General features: G+C 50.5%; 1 protein-coding gene across 1 annotated transcript in view; it reads right to left on the bottom strand.

The window, feature by feature from the left end:
• The window catches only part of ADAMTS10 (ADAM metallopeptidase with thrombospondin type 1 motif 10), a 66,533-nt gene extending 61,713 nt beyond the window's left edge, over window positions 1-4,820 (bottom strand). The window contains exon 1 of the mRNA XM_084220970.1: window positions 4,402-4,820. The gene's annotated coding sequence lies outside the window, so the exon portion shown is untranslated. The remainder of the gene's footprint in view (window positions 1-4,401) is intronic.
• Between the last annotated feature and the right edge of the window lie 14,280 nt (window positions 4,821-19,100).

Below are 19,100 nucleotides of genomic sequence, written 5' to 3'. Positions count from 1 at the left end.
TCCTGCTGCCCAGCAGAGCTGGGAGAAGCACTGAGGGACCTGCAGGGCTCAGCAGCTCCTTCTGTCACTGTCACAGCCCAGCCTCATCCAGCACTGCCCCAGCAATGGCCCAGTCCTGCCCAGGGGGGTGGATCCACAGCACGGCCCAGCTCCAGCTCCCCTCGGGCTGAGCTGGTCCTGCCAGGCTGAATTAAAGAATAAGTGAGGTTGGAAGGGACACGAGGAGGCCTCTGGTCTCATCCCACTCTCAGAACTGAGTTCCCTTGGTGTCAGATCAGGACCTCACAGCCCAGCCTGTCCCAGAGGGCACAGGAGGAAATGCAGGGAGCTGTGAGTGGGACCCTAAAGCAGCAAAGCCAATTTGGACCTGCCTGTCCTCCCAGGAAACCAGAACCAGTCAGAGAAGGGGTGGCACAGAGGAAGTGTCCTCCCAGAGCAGGACAAACCAGGGAGGGATTTGGTGACAGCCAAGGTGACAGTGGCTGCAAGGCCATGGGATCATCCCCAGGGTCCCCTCAGTGACCATGGCAGAGGCACCCACAGACCCCAGGACAGGTCACCCTGATAACCTGGGTTTAAGTTATACTGTTCTGTTCTGGTGTGCAGCTTTTAGCTTTATATTAAGGATATATATAGGGGATATATATGATAAATATGGATATATATTTTTAATATATATATACACACACTATAACCTATATATCATATATGCATATATATCTCCCCAATGTATATACTATATCCTATATAGCCTATATCCTCTCTCTCTATATATATCCTCTAGATATATCCTATATCCTATAGATATCCTATAGATATATTCCCTATCATATATATATGTGTCTATCTCTATATATCCTATATCCAATATCCTCTATATATCCTCTAGATAGGCTATACATATATAGGATATATATATAGGATATAGGATTTATGACTGGGATCTCTTCACAGGCTGGTGAGGACAAACCAATCCTATTCCAGCTGGAGACTCAAGGACAATCCCTCCAAACTTCAGGCCCAAAGCACAAACAACGTGAGAAGAGGAGGGCGGGCAAGCAAGCAAGGAGGATGAAACTTCATCATTTGAAGTTGTTAATTGGACAGTTAACTCCTCTATGCAAATGGACTAAAACTTGTAAAAATGTGAGATCTCGTGGCCAAGCCCTTCTTGCTTCCATCTTGGAGCCATCTGGGCAGAGCCACGACTGAGGCTGTGGCACTGCCAGGGTGTGGCCTTGGAAGGCTCTGCAATAAACATCCACTCTGTTCCTCTGAACTGTGCCCAGCCTCGGATCCAGCTCCTCAAGGCACCACCCCCAGGGCCAGGGGAGCCCTGCAGGAGCAGGGATGCCTCCTGTGGGATGAAGCCTCTTCAGCTGTGGGATCCTTCCAGCCCTCACAGACCTGCAGATTGTGTTCAGCTCTGGCTCCTTAGGAGCTCCAGGAGATCTGCTGGGCAGAGATTTTGGGCCCTTTTCCCCTCCCTGTAGGTTCTTTACTCAGGGAAATGTGGCCCAGATGCAGCTCCTTCCTCCACAGCCAGGGAATGAAGAGTTCCTAACCCTGACAGGACTGAACTCATCCTCTGCATTTACATTTTGGTCAAAGCCACTTCCCACCAAGGTCACAAGTCCCACAGGAGGAGGCCAGGACTTCACCTGCCAGTTTAGCTCATCTGGGACCAACATTTAGGAGTTTTTGAGTTCAGAAAGATTTGCAGGACTGCACAGGATTAGATTAATTTTAAGTAATTTTTCCTTTTAAATTAAGAGTAGGAAACACAATATTGATAATGGGTGATAGACAGAAGTCTAAAGTTGTGGATGTCCCATCCCTGGAAGTGTCCAAGGCCAGGTGGGACAGGGCTTGGAGCAATCTGGGACAGTGGGAGGTGTCCCTGCCCAAGGCAGGGGTGGGACTGGATGAGCTTTAAGGTTCCTTCCAACCCAAACCATTCCATGATTCCATGAAAGACTCTGAGTAGTCAGACATGGAATATCCCAAGCATTTCCCAGCCTGGGAGGATGCAGAAGGTGAGAGAGGAGCAGCAATGGAGCAGCTGGATGGAGACCCTGCACTGATGTTGCTCCACTGAAGTCAGACAGAGCTAAAATATTCCAGCAGTTTCCCAGTGGAGACTCTCCCAACCCTTCAGCTGCCTGCTGACTTCCTTGAAGGCCCTCACAGTAACCAAGATGGGAAAGTTGGCTTGGATGGTGTCCCTTTAAACCTCCCTCAGTGCTGGAAAACAGGGCTGCATCCAGGCTGGTGGTTTTCCATGTGTCTCTCTCCCACATGGGATCCAACCTGCTCACAGATTCCTGGGAAATGTTTGGAACTCCTCACCCTGCAAACATTTCCTACAGTGGTGGGGCCAGGCAAAGACCTCTCTGCCTTGGGTGTCTTCAGCACATCTGAGCTGACATCACCCAGCCAACTGCTCCTGAAAACGTGACGGGTTTGGTCCCAGTCCTGTTTGTTTTAAGCTCATCTTGTGTTAACCCAAGATCGAGGCAGGGCAGGACGTGACAAACACATCCTGCACTGCTCCCAGCTCAGAAGGAATTCATTGCTGGAAACTTGGCAAGAAAAGTGGGGTTTGGAGTCGGGGGTTTCAGATAAGCTGGAGATAAGGGAATCATGGAATCGTCCTGTGCTGAGGATCCTCTGTGGAGCTGCTCCTTGGGGAAGAGGAGCCCAGGCTGTCCCTGCACCAGGATTCCATGGAATGGTGAGAACGGCAGCTCCTCCCCAGCAGTCCCTGGGTGGCCTGGAGCCATGGGTGATAAGAGAGCCTCTCATGTTTCAGGTTGGAGGAACAGACACTGTTTATGTCGAGCAGCACCGCCTTCCTCCCCTCGGGGCTCCTCTTCAGCCTCTCGGCGGCTGCTCAGGCCCGGCTTATCGGGGCCTCCCGGTGCCAAAGGAAACAGCTCAGCCCCCCCAGCCTCATCCGGGCAGAGCTGATTTGCAGGAGATGACAGCACCTTTCCCACTGCCCGCCTGGGGAATGCGGCTGGAGCCGCCCCAAAGAGGCGCCGGGAGGTTTTTGGGATGTGGGGAGGAGGAGGGGAGCAGAGGGTGCTGCCCTGGGGCGAAGCAGCAACAGTGGGAGGCTGAGGATGGAGCAACTGGAGCACTCAGCACGTTCCATATATGGAGAAACTTCGGGAACAACCTCCCCAGGACTGCAGGGAGCCTCAGGGATGGAGGCAAGGCTGGTCCCAGCTCGGGGAACATCCCGGTGCTGGGAATCACCTGGGTGTCCCACAGAACGATTCCCCTTCCACTTTGGGGAACAGAGGCTCCCCAAACCCTCCCTGCCATGCCCAGCATCCCACCCTGGCCCCACTGGGTGCTGTAAGGAGGATAAAACCGAGCACAACCAGAGTCAGAGCTCTGCTGGTCTCCAGCACCGGGGATGTTGGCAGGGATCGCGGCAGGAACACAAATGTCCCCTGAGGTTTGCATCTCTGCCACAAAAAAATCCCCAAAAATGGGCCTCGCTGTGAAATTTTACATTTACCTGCCCCCAGCACAGCTCCACACTTCCCTTTTGGTTGGTTCTTCCCCTCTGGAAGATATTTGCCAAGGTTATTTTATAAACTCCTTTCTATTTATAGCCCAGCTCCTTCAACTCTAATGAGATAATCTTCTGGCATCTCACCACCACTAATATTTACTTTGATGTTTAAAATAACATCTTCTGAGGGATTGATTAAAAAAAAAATAAATAAAAAACCACCTTTAAAGCATAATCAAAGCAAAGAAAGAACTGAGCAGAGCAGTGGGGCCGAGCTCCTGGGGATGCACACGGAGTCAGTGACACTGCAACTTTTTCAGGGCAGACTCTTTATAATCCTCTGAGCACATCAGGAGGGAGAGAGGCATTGGCAGCTCCTGAAGATGGAGAGACAGGGAAAGAGGGAGAGGGAGCGCGGGCTGTGTTTATTCTCAGGAATGAAGGCAGCAAGGAACGTTTCATTCTGCAGCAGGGCTTGGAGCTGCCGCTCTCTGTAATTGAGAGCTTGGCCCCAGGCAGCTCAGCAGAGCAGATTTGGGGTTTAGAGAGGCAAACATTCGATCCTGGGGTTAATACAATTAAAAAGAGGGGCTGGGGGAGGCGAGGGAGGCAGCAGCAGAGCCCGGCTCCCGCTGCCTGCAGCCACTTTGAAACACAAGCCTGCGTTTTTATGGAAACTCTGAATGTTGGAGAAGGGTGAACATGGTTTTCATTCTCATAAATGTTTTTCCAGCGTGCAAGGCTCTCCGGGCTCATTCCTTCTCCAGGGAGACGGTTCTGATTTCAAAGAACATTCGCATTCCCTCCACCCCAGACCACCCCACTCCAACCTCAAAGAGTCTCCTCTGGAAAAATTATTTTAAAGAGTGTTTTACCTTTTCGAGTGCTTTCCCTTCTTTCTTCTTTTTTTTTTTTTTCCCTTTTAATTCCTTCAGCTTCTCTTTTTTTTTTTTTTCCTCTTCTTTTTCCCAGCAGCAGCCAAAAGCTCCTCTCTCCCCCTCAGCCCTGCCCGTGTCAGAAAGTTTCCAGGCTGAGGGTTTGTGTCGCCTTCCTTAAGAAACTTCTTCTGTCAGACCCAGGCAGAGCTGGAGTTGGAGGCTTTGCTAAAAAGTCTCCTTTCAGGAAGTGAGGAGTAATAAGAGAGCGGCTCGGAGGCAGCACATGGATAGGGGCTGCTCGAGAGAAAAAAAAAAAAAGAAAGGAGAAGAAAAAAAAAAAAACTTTGCTCAGGAATTTTGCCAGGATTATCCAAAAGAAAAAAAAAAAGAAAAAAAAAAAAAAAAAGAAAATCCCCAAACCCACAAGGCTGGAAAAGTCCCGCCCTGGCTGCTGACATCAGTGCAGAAGGCAGGTCTTGGCTGAAGCGGTATAAAACTACTCTGCCTTTCTGTGGAGGAGCAGGGAGGGAGCTCGGGGCAGCCCTGGAGGCGATGCTGGGGCTCCCCTGTGGATAAAACATCCCAGGAAAAGCCAGAAAGGACAGAGGCCGTGCTGACAGTGGCACACGGAGCAGATAAAGCAAGCCTGCCTTGGTTTTGCTTGGATGTTTTGTTCTCCCTCCCGACAACAAACATCAAACCCATCGTGCATTTTAACCGGAGCTTTCGGAATGCTGTTAAAAACTTGGGGTGGGTGTGAGGAGAGGGCCTGAAAGGCTCCACAGCGATGGCAGGGACTGGCTGCGAATCGAAAAAAAGCCCTCAAGAACTCGGCAGTGTTTTCTAAGTCCCTTCCCTCTGCAGTTACATCATTCCTGCCCCGCTGGCTGCGGGGATCGCAGCGTTCTCCTGCCCTCTGCCACCGTGGAGGGTCCCACCGAGGACAATCCCCCTCCAGAGCAAAGAAAAACCCCTGGAAATACCCAAAATAACCAAACTCTGCTCGTTTCCAAACAGCCCCCTCGCAGGACACCTCAACAATAAAAGGCAGGAGCTCATTTCCTCCTTCCTTCTGAAGGCGGCTCTGGGATCTCAAAGCTGAATTTGTGAGCCTTGGTGCAGAGAGAATTACCTGGCAGTGCTGCAAAGGCTGGAAAAATGAGCCTTTTCCGAGCTGCCCTTCCCGGGGAAGAGAGAGGGGCCCTGGGGAAGGACTCGGGGGAAGGGTGGAAGCACCAGGGTGAGGATGGACCCCCAGCCTGAGCCCTCGGTGGGGACAGAAAAATCCCCAAACCACCCTGGGGGTGCTTTTCCTTCCAGGGGGATTTGCTTTTCCTTCCAGGAGGATTTGAATGAAGAGTTAAGGGGTGAAAAATTGCCAGGGGGACACGTAACATATTAAAAAAAAATAAAATTGCATACATATACACATACACACACATATATACACATACATACACATACATATATACCTATATATACATGCATACATAAATACACACACACACACATATATACACATACATACACATACATATATACCTATATATACATGCATACATAAATACACACACACACACATATATTAAAATATAAACCAAATATATATTAAATATTAAATAAAATAATGTAAACATTTAAATATCTAATAAATATTTTAAAATATTATATTAAAACATACGAAAATGTAAAATAGATTTATAGATTAAATATTAAATTAAACATAAATATATATGAAATAAATGTATTAAATAGTATAATAAATATAGATTACAATATATTATATATGCATTAAAGCAAAGTCCCTGAACCTGAGACCCCAGGAGGGGATTGCAGGGGGGAGAGCAGGACAGGATTTGCATCCCTGGGCAGGACAGCCCTGGCAGCCTCGTGTCCTGCCCTGACCCTTGGAGGCACAGCTGGTGCCAAAGCCACGGGACACAGCCCTGGGCAGCCAGAGCTCCTGGCCACGGTCCCTGGTGCCACCCAGGCTGCCCCAGCAGCCACCAGACCATGAGATGGGCATGGAGAGAGAAAAAAACTTCAAAGGCCTGGCCAGCCCCGTGTCCTGATGGCATGCTGGCTAGAAAAAAAAAAAAAAAAATTAAGGGATGAAGGAAAAAGCAAGAAGCTGTGGTATTTTTGTGGTGGATCTCCCTAAATTTTCTGCTGTAAGCAAAGCAGGATGAACTTGACCAGGAGCTGGACCAGCCCTAATTCATGTTCTGCCATAAATTTGTTTTTTGGAGCCCCCTGAACTCCCCTCCAGGGAGGGAGCAGCAGCAGGAGATGCCCAGGAGGGACCTCCCGAGTCCCCCTGAGCTGCCTGGAAGGTTTGCTGATCCAAATAGCCCAGAAAAACCAGGAAAAACACCCTTTGCTCCCAGGAGGAGCTGGCTGAGGGTGGGAGATCACAGCCCCCAGCTCCATCCAGCCACTCTCTCTGTGCAGACTGGAAAGGGCTGGCTCTGCACTGGAAAAAAAAGAGTTCAAAAGGGACTGGGATTGATTGCTGGGCTGGATTTTGGGCCAGTTCCCTGGCTGGGTGGACAGAGTGGTTTCCTTCCTCCCCAGGCCACGCTGGCCATTGTCTGAGCCCCCAGAGCACACCCAGAAAAGAGCAACTGAACAAAATATTTGGGGTTTAATTGAATGGTGCTGCTGCTGGCCAAGGAAAAATTAATTGCTGCAAGTGTGGCCTGGTGCCATTCCAGGGGTGTTCTGTCTGCTGGGGCTTGTCTCAAACACACTCAGTGTGGAATAAACAGGGATGGAGGGGCAGATTTCCTTCCCCAGAGTGGCTCTGTTCTGCCAGACCCTTTGGAAAACTTGTTTTTCCCTGATTCACAGGGTTTCCAGTCCCTCCTGAGTGGTAAACGCAGAGTCAGACACTCCTAACTTGCAAAGCAAATACCCCCAGCCCTGTACCCCAACCCAGCAGTGCTCTGAGCACCTTGAGATTTGTACCAGACCAGCTCCAAAAATGGGCTTTACTCCAGTCCTGACCTGTCTCTGAGGAGGGGATGGAGCAGCACCACCCTGACAAGCCAAGACCTCCATCCCCTGCACAAATCCTGGAAAACAGGGAATGACCAGAGACTCACAGCAAAGAGGAGGAGGTGATAAACAGCATAAAGAATAGAAATTTTCAGTTCCTGAGGTTGCTAGATAGTTTATTTTTCAGATGAGTTCCGTATCAGAAAAATCTGAAAATCTGCCTGAAAAAAATGGTTTCACGGGGCAACCAACAACCCCCACACCGAATCTCCAAAATCACCCAGATGCTTCCTCTCCCTAGGATGAGGAGACGAGGCAGAATTTGCAGCAGAGATCTGAAATCCTCGCTGTCCGGGGGGATGGAGAGGAGCCGGGAGCAGCCCGGTGTCACTGCACCCTCCTGTGGCTGCACGGAGCGGCCGGGAGGATGGAACGACGGCGGGAGGATGGGAACGACGGCCGGATCCTGGGACTCCTCGGGATGATGGAAACCCCACGGGATGATGGAAACACTTCCAGGGTGATGGAAACCCTGCTGGAATCCTGAACACCCTTGGGATGCTGGAAAGAACGGCAGGATGATGGAAACCCCACAGGATCCTGAACCCCCCTGGGATGATGGAAACTCTGACAGGATCCTGAAACTCCATGGGGTGATGGAGCCCCTTGGGATGATGGAAACCCCACTGGGATGCTGCAAACCCTGGTGGGATGATGGAAACACTTCCAGGATGATGGAAACCCTGCTGGGATGATGGAAACCCCTTGGGATGATGGAAACAATGGCAGGATCCTGAACCCACCTGAGATGCTGGAACCCCCTCGGGATCATGGAAACCCTGGTGGGATGATGGAAACACTTCCAGGATGATGGAAACCCTGCTGGGATGATGGAAACCCCTTGGGATGATGGAAACCCCACCAGGATCCTGAAACCCCATAGGATGATGGAACCCCTTGGGATGATGGAAGACCCTTGGGATCCTGAAACCCTCTGGGATGATGGAAACACTTCCAGGATGATGGAACTACTTCTAGGATGATAGAAACACTTCCAGGATGATGGAAACCCCCTCAGGATGATGGAAAACCCACCGGGATCCTGGAAGCAACAGCGGGATCTTGAAACCCCTCTGGATGATGGACACCCCCCAGGATGATGGAAACAACAGCAGGATGATGGAAAACCCTTCGTGATGATGGACTGAACCTCCCCAGGATGATGGACTGAATCCCCCTGGGATGCTAGAAATCCTGCCAGGATGTTGGAACCATTTCCAGCATGATGGAAACCTCCCCAGGATGATGGAAAACCCAGTGGGATCCTGAACCTCCCCCGGATGATGGAAACTCCAGTGGGATGCTGCAAACCCTGCCAGGATGCTGCAAACCCTGGGAAGATGATGGAAACAGTTCCAGGATGATGGAAAACCCACTAGAATGACGGAATGAACCCCCCAGGATGATGGAAACCCCCTTGGGATGCTGCAAACCCTGCTGGGATGATGGAACCCCTGCCAGGATCCTGAAACCCCACGGGATGATGGAAACTTCATTGGGATGCTGCAAACCCTGCCAGGATGATGGAAACCACCCAGGAGGATGATGGAAACACTTCCAGCATGATGGAAACCCCCTCAGGATGATGGAAACCCCGCTGGAATGATGGATTGAAGCCCCACAATGATGGAAACCCTGCCAGGATGCTGCAAACCCTGGGAGGATGATGGAAACACTTCCAGGATGATGGAGACCCCATCAGGATCATGGAAACCCCACTGGAATGATGGACTGAACCCCTCAGGATGATGGAACTCCCCTGGGATGATGGACTGAACCCCTCAGGATCATGGAAACCCCACTGAAGTGATGGACTGAACCCCTCGGGATGATGGAACTCCCCTGGGATGATGGACTGAACCCCTCAGGAGGATGGAACCCCCCTGGGATGATGGACTGAACCCCTCAAGATGATGGAACTCCCCTGGGATGCTGGAACCTCCTCGAGATGCTGGCCTGAACCCCAGGGAAGCGCAAAGGCCGACACTTCCAGGCTGATTTGGCACTTCCTGGCAGTGCTGGATGGTGCCCAACGCATCCAACCTGCACCACACCAAGGCCAGGGCTCCTCTCAAGGCCTGAAAAGGCTGCAGACTCTGTCCTGGTTGCCATCAGGACACACAGGGAACGCTGCTGAGGCCTGACGGGGTAATTCTGTGTAAGCATTTTGTACATAAAATGAAATATTCTCCCTGCCTTGCTATGTCTGGACTGCAGGGCCTGGGCAGAGTTCCCAGCTCTGGCTCTACATCACAGCCTGGCCCCAAGTCCGTGTTGGGACAAGCTCCTTGGCCACAGACTCACCCTTTTTATGGCTGTTCAGCACCCAACACAACAAAGCTCCATTCAGCCCTTCAGCTACTGCAGCAATAAACAAAGTGCTGGGCTTTGTTTGGAGCCCAGGGGCTGCAGGTTGAGAACCTGTGAGTGAAACCAGCTGGAAACAAACGGGTTTGTTTTTCCACCGGGGCACAGACGTGTAAACTAATTGCCCAACAGTAAAGCCAGGCTTAATTAGTCCCAGGTGTTAAATAAAATAGGATTGGTGTTTCCCAAAAGTGTAACTCTGGCTTGAAGGAAGCACAGGCTTTGAGAGCAGAGCCATCAAGAAATGATTATCAAGATCATTGTGCCTGATCCCAGAATTTTGGGGGGATTTGGGGGCAAAGGACAAATATTGAGGTGGGTTTTGCTGAGGGCATTGCAGTGGGGTGCTGCATTTTCACCTCAGGATCTCACCTTGTCCTTGGAAAAAGCTTTGTTGTGGATTTTTGGGTTAACACCATGAAGAGCTCCATGTGGAAACAAAAACAAAGGGCTCCTGGGGGAACTCGACATTCCATGGGGCTGAGGGATGCTCAGGGGTACCTTCTACTCTGCCAATCCAACCTATTCCCAATTTTTTTTATTCCAATCAGTCCTGAACATCATTAAGTTCATCCTGCTTATCACAGGGCCTTAGTCCCCACTTCTACAGTACAATTTTCTGCCAGCAAAAGTTAATAAACTTTGGGATTGTCCATGCATCTCCTTGGGACACCTCTGCACTCAGCAGGAATCAGTCATGGATGGGGCTGATCCAGAGGGAGCTGTCCCTGCCCATGGGGAGGTTGGAAAGATGGGATTTGAGGCTCATTTCCAACACAAAGCATTCCATGATTCCGTGGTGCCTCAGCCTTGTCCCTGTACCCCAAATTCCAGGATGGGTGGCAGCAAGCTGGGGACGAAACACGGAGATTGTTCCTCCTGGAAAGGGAGACCTGGCCCTGAGGAGCAGCTGGAAATCCTGCAAAGCATCAACACCCTTTGGTGGCACTGCAGATGGAATGTCCCCAGCCCTGGTGGCAGTGGTGGCACTGCAAGTGGAGTGTCCCCAGTTTAGCTGGCAGTGGTGGCACTGCAGGTGGAGTGTCCCCAGTTTAGCTGGCAGTGGTGGCACTGCAGGTGGAGTGTCCCCAGCTCAATGACAACATTCTGGCCCTGCTGGCACCACGAAGGGCTGATCACTGATCAGAAACAGGGAGGAGAACCAGGCCAGGAGAGGCTTCTTGGGCTGCTGAGCCTGCTCTGGCCCATCACAAACCACAGCTCCCAAGCAGCCCCTCACAGAGGGCCTTTCTCAGTAACTCCTGGCTAAGATGTGGAAAACCCAAAGAAATTCAGTTTTCCTTCCTCCTCTGGCTGCCCAGCCTGGCATGACAGTGGCTCTGGCAGGAGGGGGCAGCCGGGGGGGTCGGGCTGTGCTGCCAGGAAACAGGGACAGGGGGGAGGAAATGGCCTCAAGCTGCTCCAGGAGGGATTTGGAGGACTTCAGGAGGAATTCCTCCATGGAAAGGGTGGTCAGGAATCAGAAGGGGCTGCCCAGGGAGGTTTGGAGTCCCCATCCCTGGAGGTGCCCAAGGAAGGCCTGGATGTGGCACTCAGTGCTCTGGGCAGGGGACAAGGTGGGCATTGCCCACAGGATGGACTCGATGACCTCAGAGGGCTTTTCCAGCCCGGCTGATTCCGTGATCCTGTGGCAAAGACACTCATGAACAGAGTTTCCCTTTCCCACCAACATCAGTGGGAACTGTTCAAGGAGAGAACTTTGCTCCCCAAGCAACGTTTCCCCTAAAACACCCATTGAAATAACGACAGCTCCTCACCACCTCCCTCTGACCCCTTCCCTCCCACAGCAGACCCCTGCCCTGACACGGAGAAGACCTCAGAGCTCTTTCACTCTTCAGAGCTGCACAGCTTTTGTTTGCTCTCCTTTCCTTTCCTGTGCAACAAGGAAATAGGGTCACATTTCAGAGAAACCCAGCCAGCGGTGGTTTGCGAATGCCAGAGCTCTCGCTGGATGCTGCGGCCTCTCCTTTCCCAAAATCGACACAACCCTCACTCCACAGAGATTATTTTCCCTCTTTTTTCCCTCCCTGCTCCCCTGCTGCCCTAGGAAAGCCCCCAAAGCCGCTGTGATCCTCGGCAGAGCAGGTAAGAGGCTCTTTTTGTTCGCTGCTGCTGTTTTGGGTGGCGGGTGCATCATGGCTGCTTTCTTCCCTGCCTGGTGCCTTTCTGCAGCCCCAGGGCGTTCAGAGGGAAGATCCTGTGAAATGTTGGTGCTCAGGTTCCAGATTGATTCCTCGTGCAACCTTGGTTTTCTTACTGATCGCTCCATTGGGAAAAAACGGCGTTGGGTTGGGGCCATCACATTCTTTTTGAAGCTGAGGGGGTTTAGAGGGGTCAGAAGACAAGGAGATGATGGCTCGTGGGCCAGCACTCCTGGCCAGCCATTCCCTTCCCTTCCCTTCACCTCTGGACATGGCATCAAAACTCTGGAAGTTTCTCTTTACATTTCCTGTGAGCCTTGGTGGCAGCGTGGGGAGGTTTGGGATCTCAGTGACAATGTGAGGAGGTTTAGGATCTCAGGGGTACTGTGGGAAAGTTTAGGATCTCAGTGGCAATGTAGAAGGTTTAGGATCTCAGTGGCAATGTGAGATTTAGGATCTCCGTGGCAATGTGGGGAGGTTTAGGATCTCAGGGGTACTGTGGGAAAGTTTAGGATCTCAGTGGCAATGTAGAAGGTTTAGGATCTCAGTGGCAATGTGAGGAGGTTTAGGATCTCAGTGGCACTGTGGAAGGTTTAGGATCTCAGTGGCACTGTGAGATTTAGGATCTCAGTGGCAATGTGAGGAGGTTTAGGATCTCAGTGGCAATGTGAGGAAGTTTAGGATCTCAGTGGCACTGTGGAAGGTTTAGGATCTCAGTGGCGCTGTGAAATTTAGGATCTTAGTGGCTGTGTGGAAGATTTAGGATCTCAGTGGCACTGTGAGATTTAGGATCTCAGTGGCAATGTAGAAGGTTTAGGATCTCAGTGGCAATGTGGAAGGTTTGGGATCTCAGTGGCAATGTGGAAGGTTTAGGATCTCAGTGGCACGGTGAGGAGGTTTAGGGTCTCAGTGGCAGTGTGGGGAGGTTTAGGATCTCAGTGGCACTGTGAGATTTAGGATCTCAGTGGCAATGTAGAAGGTTTAGGATCTCAGTGGCACTGTGAGGTTTAGGATCTCAGAGTCACTGTGGGGAGGTTTAGGGTACCTGGCACCTCCTGGATAATTCTCCAAACACTCCAGAAGAACTTCAGGGATTTGCTGCTGGCCATCATAGCAATAAACAGACTGGGATCCAGAGGCAAATTTACTTTTATTTCCTTGGGTTTCTTTAGCATCTCCTCTGTTGATACTCGGTAAGGACAGGCACAGTCCCAAACACACTCTGGGGTGGTAGGAAACAACCTGGGACAAAGGAAACTCGGGTTTGAACCTCAAAAAACCTTTCTTATCCATTAGTCTTGGAATAAATCCCACAGGAACACCAGGGAAAGCCATCCCAGGGAGGAACTGGAGAAGGGACCAGGCTCCTTGCTGGCAGGGGACGAACAAAGGGATCAGTGGGGCTCTGCTTCCTGATTTATTTATGATTCTGCTGATTTCAATCCCTCATCCTCCTTTTTTCCTCTTGGGAAGAGGGACCCAATTCTCTGAAAAGTTTGCTTGTGCTGCTGGGAATAGGATTTCCTAAAGAAACGTGGGTGCTGCCACGGCAGGATTCAGAATTTGCACATGTTCATATACAACTTTAAAAGTTAATTCCCATTCAGATGTTAGGGAAGAGATAACCAGATAACCAGGACAGTCTGTAGTCTCTCTGTAAAGCACCCAGCTCCACGAAAAGCAGAAATTCTGGGAATGCCCAGGTTCCCTCCATGCTCTAAACCCACCCAAGCCAGCACAGAGAGCTTGGCTTGAGCAGCCAAGGTCAGGAAGGACAAAGGTGTCAGTTAAGCCGAGCTTTTCCTCTCACAAACCCCAAGCAGGTGGGACTGGAGGCACAAAACCAGAGAGGCTCAAGGCAAAGAGTGGCACTGAAAGGGTTCTTTCACCTCTGACAACATTTGGGGTTGAGTTGGGTAACGAGCAGGGAGCAGCACCTTCTGGAGGGCTGGAAATAGTCAAAAGTACAAATAATTGTAATCAGGTGATAGAAAGGCTCACACATTTTGTTTAGTGCTTGATTTCTTTGGAATCTCTGTGGATTCCTAGGGAGAATTAGGTGGGAACTAATTCCCAACCCAAGTGGATGGGTTGAGAATTAAAGCCATGGAATCCCAGAATGGTTTGGGCTGGAAGGGACCTCAAAGCCCATCCAGAGCCACCCCTGCCATGGCAGGGACACCTCCCACTGTCCCAGGCTGCTCCCAGCCCTGTCCAGCCTGGCCTTGGGCACTGCCAGGGATCCAGGGGCAGCCACAGCTGCTCTGGGCACCCTGTGCCAGGGCCTGCCCACCCTGCCAGGGAACAATTCCTGCCCAAGATTCCATCCAGCCCTGCCCTCTGGCAGTGGCAGCCATTCCCTGTGTCCTGTCCCTCCATCCTTGTCCCCAGTCCCTCTCCAGCTCTCCTGGAGCCCCTTCAGGCCCTGCCAGGGGCTCTGAGCTCTCCCTGGAGCCTTCTCCTCTCCAGGTGAACATCACCAATGTTTAATGCTGGCTGATATAATACAGACTGTAAGTACACAGAGTAAATGCATAAATATTTAATAGAATGGAACATAATAATAGAATATTTGATATAATTAAATGTAAGCTTGAAGTATAACCCTTGCTTAGTCCTGAGTGCAGGAATGTGCATTTTTAAGCACAGCTTTGATCCCTGAATGTGCTGATTTGGCCTTGCAATATCCCAGAGGTGCCAGGAAAAGCTCTGCTGGGTGTGGAATTGAATGGGCACAGCAGAGAGAGCCCAGAGCATGGGACAGATTCCAGGGGGCCATGGGGACCATGGCAGCTTCCACAAACTCCACACAGCACCAGGAATCAAATTCCAGCCCCAGTGAGGGAGGCAGCAAGGATAAAACATGAACCAGTCTGAAATAACTCAATTTCCCCACATCCCATCCACATCATTGGAACAAAACCCCTTTGCTGTTGTAATTAAAAGTAAACAAAATGCCCTGGGCACATCTGACCTTTTATTTTTGCCTGAGGAAATCTTGGCTCAGTTTCATACTTAGGAAAGAGGGATCCCAAGCTCCCTGTGAGGGGAGCATTTCCACACTCAGGGAATGTGGGAACAAATTCTCATTGTCCCTCACAAGTCACTGCTCACATGCAATGATGTCCTGACCCCTCAGAGCTGATGTCCAACATTTTCACTTCCCAGCTGTCTTCATTTTCCTCCTTAGAATTTCCTCTTCAGGAATTTCCTCTTCTGGAATTTCCTCTGGCCACCCTGTAATCAAGCCCAGTTAGATTTTCTGTTTGATCCCCAGATTAATAAAAGAATGGTTTCTGTCTGCTCAGGCAAAGTTGGAGCTCCCAGTCCCATGGAGACCCTCCCAGAGCATCACCCACCACAGGACATTCCACACCTGGGATCCTCAGCTGGATCCTGCACAATTCCTTTCCTTGTTGCAGTTTCAATTTCAGCCTTACCTTCATCTTTCCTCTTTTAAAACTCCAACCAGAGCATCTGATGCTCAATAAACTTTCCTGCTCTTAAACTTTCTGCTGGCATGGAGCTCAGGGAAAGGTTCTTCCCCCCGAGGCTGCTGGGCACTGCCCAGGCTCCCCAGGGAATGGTGCCAAGGCTGCCAGAGCTGCAGGAGCTCTCAGGGCTGCTCAGGGTGGGGGTGTTGGGGTGGCTGTGCAGGGACAGGGCTGGATTTGATCCCTGTGGGTCTCTCCCAGTTCAGGATATTCTGGGATGCTCAGAAAACCCTCTGCTGCAAAAGTTAAATCCCAAAGCAGACCTTGAGCCTCCCAGTTCATCCCCAGCAAGGTCTGGAGTGGAGTGGATGGGGTGCAGGAAATGGGACACTCTGGGCTGGGGTGGGCAGCACTGGATGAGCAAAACTGCAAAGCAGAAATCACTGAGCAGCAAAAAGCAGCAAAAAGCAGCAAAAAGTATCTTTGGGGTTTTTTTATCCACCAACTACACCAGGAGTACTCCAGCACCTGCAAACAAAAAGTGAAATCTCAAATCTTTTTCTATGATGATTTCACCAAGCCAGGCACTCTCTTGTAGCACTTCAGGGATGTTTCTGCTGGTCAGGAATTAACTGGACAGGAAACACAGGCAGAGCTGGAAGAGACCCCAGCCCCAGCATCCCTCAGGGACTGACTCCAGCCCCGAGCTCAGATCTCACAGAAAATCCTTCTGCCTCCAAGGTGCCCAACACAGCCACATTTTGCCCAGGTTGTCTCTTTTTCTGGCCAAAAAACCCCAGGGGCTGAGTATTTTAAACCTTAAAATCTCTTAGAAAACAAACTGATTTGTGCCTCTGAGAAGTTTCTAAACACCTTCCCCAGCCAGAGCCTCTCAAGTCACTCAGGTGGGACAGGTTGGGCCAGGAAAGAACAGATTATTCAGGTTTTTGGCTCTCCATCTCACCAGAAAACTCCCAGTGCTGTCTCTGAAGCAGAGTGAACCCTTCTAATTTCCTTTTGGAAAGGTGCAGTCAGCACTGAGCGCCCTGAAGCAGATCACACCCGAATCTGTTGCTGAGATCTGCAGGGCAAGTGGAAAGTGCTGGGTTTTTTAAGTGAAAATCACAACTTTTTTCCTGTCAGATGTTTGTGCAGATCCAGCAGATTATCTGTGAACACATCCATGTGTGGTTTGCCCCTCAGTTTTTATCTGGGCTTCTGATCTTTCACACACAGAGGCAGAGGTGGGAGCACCCCCAGATATAAAATATCACAGCCAATAAAACTTTGTTTTATTAATGCAGCCCTAGGGAGGAGGATGAGTCTGAGCATAAACCAGTGGGAAAGCATCTCCCAATTTCTGTGTCAGATGTTCAAGGTCCTGTTGTCACCTCCAGGACAGAGGGGGGTGGGTGGAGGAGGGTCCTGCCAGAGCCAAACTGGGCAAACTGGGCACAGACCTCAGAGCTGGGGCTGAGCAAGTCCTGCAAATCCTGCAAATCCTGCAGATGTGTTTCTCTTTAAGCTAAATTCTCTCAGAGAACCCATCACACCTGAGATGGTCCAGAATGGCATCAAATCAGCAGGATGGCTTCTGAGGTAGTGTTGGAAACAGGAAAAAAGTTTAATGAAAGGGAAAATAACAAAGCTCTTACAGAGAAAAACTGAACTAGAGGCAAGAGGTTCTTGCTCCTGCTAAAACACCCCAGAAAAGCAATTATTTATTTAGTTCTCTTCCTTTTTCAGTGAATTACCCAGGTGGGATCTCTTGGCCTCTAATCTAATCAGAGAGCCCCAGGTCTGAGGTGAAGTCCCAAAGGTCCTGTGAGGTGTCTTTGTACCAAATTGGGGGAGAAACTCGTGGGCTTTTTGAATTTTTAAGCAGACAAAAAATAATTTAGTCACTCTGTGAACAGGGGGCACATCCCTACATCCTGCCCCAAGGAACATTGTTTGGATGTGGGGGCAGACAAGAGTGTGGAGAAAAGCCCCAGAGCCACTGCAGAGCAGGGTGAGGGATGCCAGAGGGATGAGCAGAAGGTTTAGAGGTGCTCAGTGCTGTCTGCAGCTCCCCAAAATCAACTCCCATGGCTTAAACCAGGCCTTGCTGGGCACTCAGCCGGGCTCAAGCAGGGCAGGACAGGCCCAGCTCAGCTGCCATTCCCTGGGATGTGAAGGGATTTCCACCCTGGCTCTGCTGGCAGTGCTGAATAAAAGCTGCCGGTCCTGTGAAGAGGCTGTGGGGGAATTGATAACTCTGCTCTCAGTGCCCCAAAACACATCCCCCACGGCTGAGAGGGACCTCCAGCACCAATCCCCACTCCTTTGAGCACAGGGGAATCTGTGTCCAGTGACATTTGTGTCCCTGTCTTGGGTTTTTGTGGTTGAGGTGACCCCCAAAGTGTTAGAAAGTCTTTTTTTTCTTACCCTTATGACTGAAGAAGTCAAGATTTGTTGGTTCTGCTTTTCAAGGGTGTTTATTTTTTCTTACCTATTCCATTCTTTCTCTGACCTGCTGAGATCTGTCCAGCAGGTTGGGTTGTGGCACACTGACCACCCTTGGGGTGGTGTTGGCTTTTTATACTAAGAACTACCTGTACTTTATTTACAATAATTTTCCAACACCTATCACCTATGTTAGACAGTCTGCCTCTACTCTAAACTAATCCAGAAGTGTCACCATCACAGCAGAACATGGAGGACAAGAAGAAGGAGAAGAAGGACAGGACATGCCCAGATTCCTCCATCTTGCCTCTTGAACCCCCATTCTAAAAGCCCCAAAATTCTACTTTTTCACCCTGTGACAAATTCACCATCATTCTACTCAAACTCTTGTAACTCTTCACACAGAGTTGGGAATTGTTTCCATGGGTTAACATGAAAGGCACAGGTGTGTTTGACTCCATGCCAAGGTCTCTGAGCCCCTGCCAGGGTCTGGAATCAGCCAGAGGAATGTGCTGGGTTCTGACATCCACGGGCTCTTCTTGTCCCCCTGGTCCAGCTTGGGGGGGAGCAGAATGTGAGGGCCCCAAAGGTTTTCTGTGGGGCAGCATTTCCCCCTTCTGCTCCTTCTAGGGTCCCTTCCAAGAGGGAAATGCTGGGTTTCGCCTGCTCTGGGCTGTTCAGCTGCAAGGTCACCTCAGAGATATTTTTTTCCTGGGTGGAAAAGTGAAGAGGGAGGTGAAGAGTGCCCGTGTGAGAACAGCCTGAGCACGGGCAGTTATTGATTAGTGCAACCTCCCCTGGAGAGCACAGGAAGGACAAACTCCAGGAACTCACCAGACCATGGAGAATGAGCTGTTTTTTCACCTCAGTCCTGATCACTGAGTTATAAAAATGTGCCAGAGAGTATTCACTGCTGTGCACAGGGAAGGGTTTCACTCTCCTTTCACACAAAAACGCCACCAAAAATATCACAAAATCCTCCTGTGCTCGGTGGTTTGCAGTTTTCCACAGAAGACTGACAGGACTGGAAATCACATTGGCCCCAGAAAGAAACTGAAAGCAGGATTTTCCCCAGTGGAACTCAGGATTGCAGGAATTAGCAATGGGAAAGTCCTGTGAGCTCATCCCTGGGGGTTCCTCCTGCCTGGGGAGGATTGTTCCCATTTCCTGATCCAGTACTGAGGGCCTGCCAACGGCACTTCCACACTCCCCCTGCCCCACATCCTGATGA

This window comes from Fringilla coelebs (genome assembly GCF_963513975.1).
Source record: "Fringilla coelebs genome assembly, chromosome: 24".
Classification (NCBI taxonomy): Eukaryota; Metazoa; Chordata; class Aves; order Passeriformes; family Fringillidae; genus Fringilla; species Fringilla coelebs.
The sequence above is the reverse complement of the archived record's forward strand: the minus strand, read 5'-3'. Positions and strand labels throughout refer to the sequence as shown.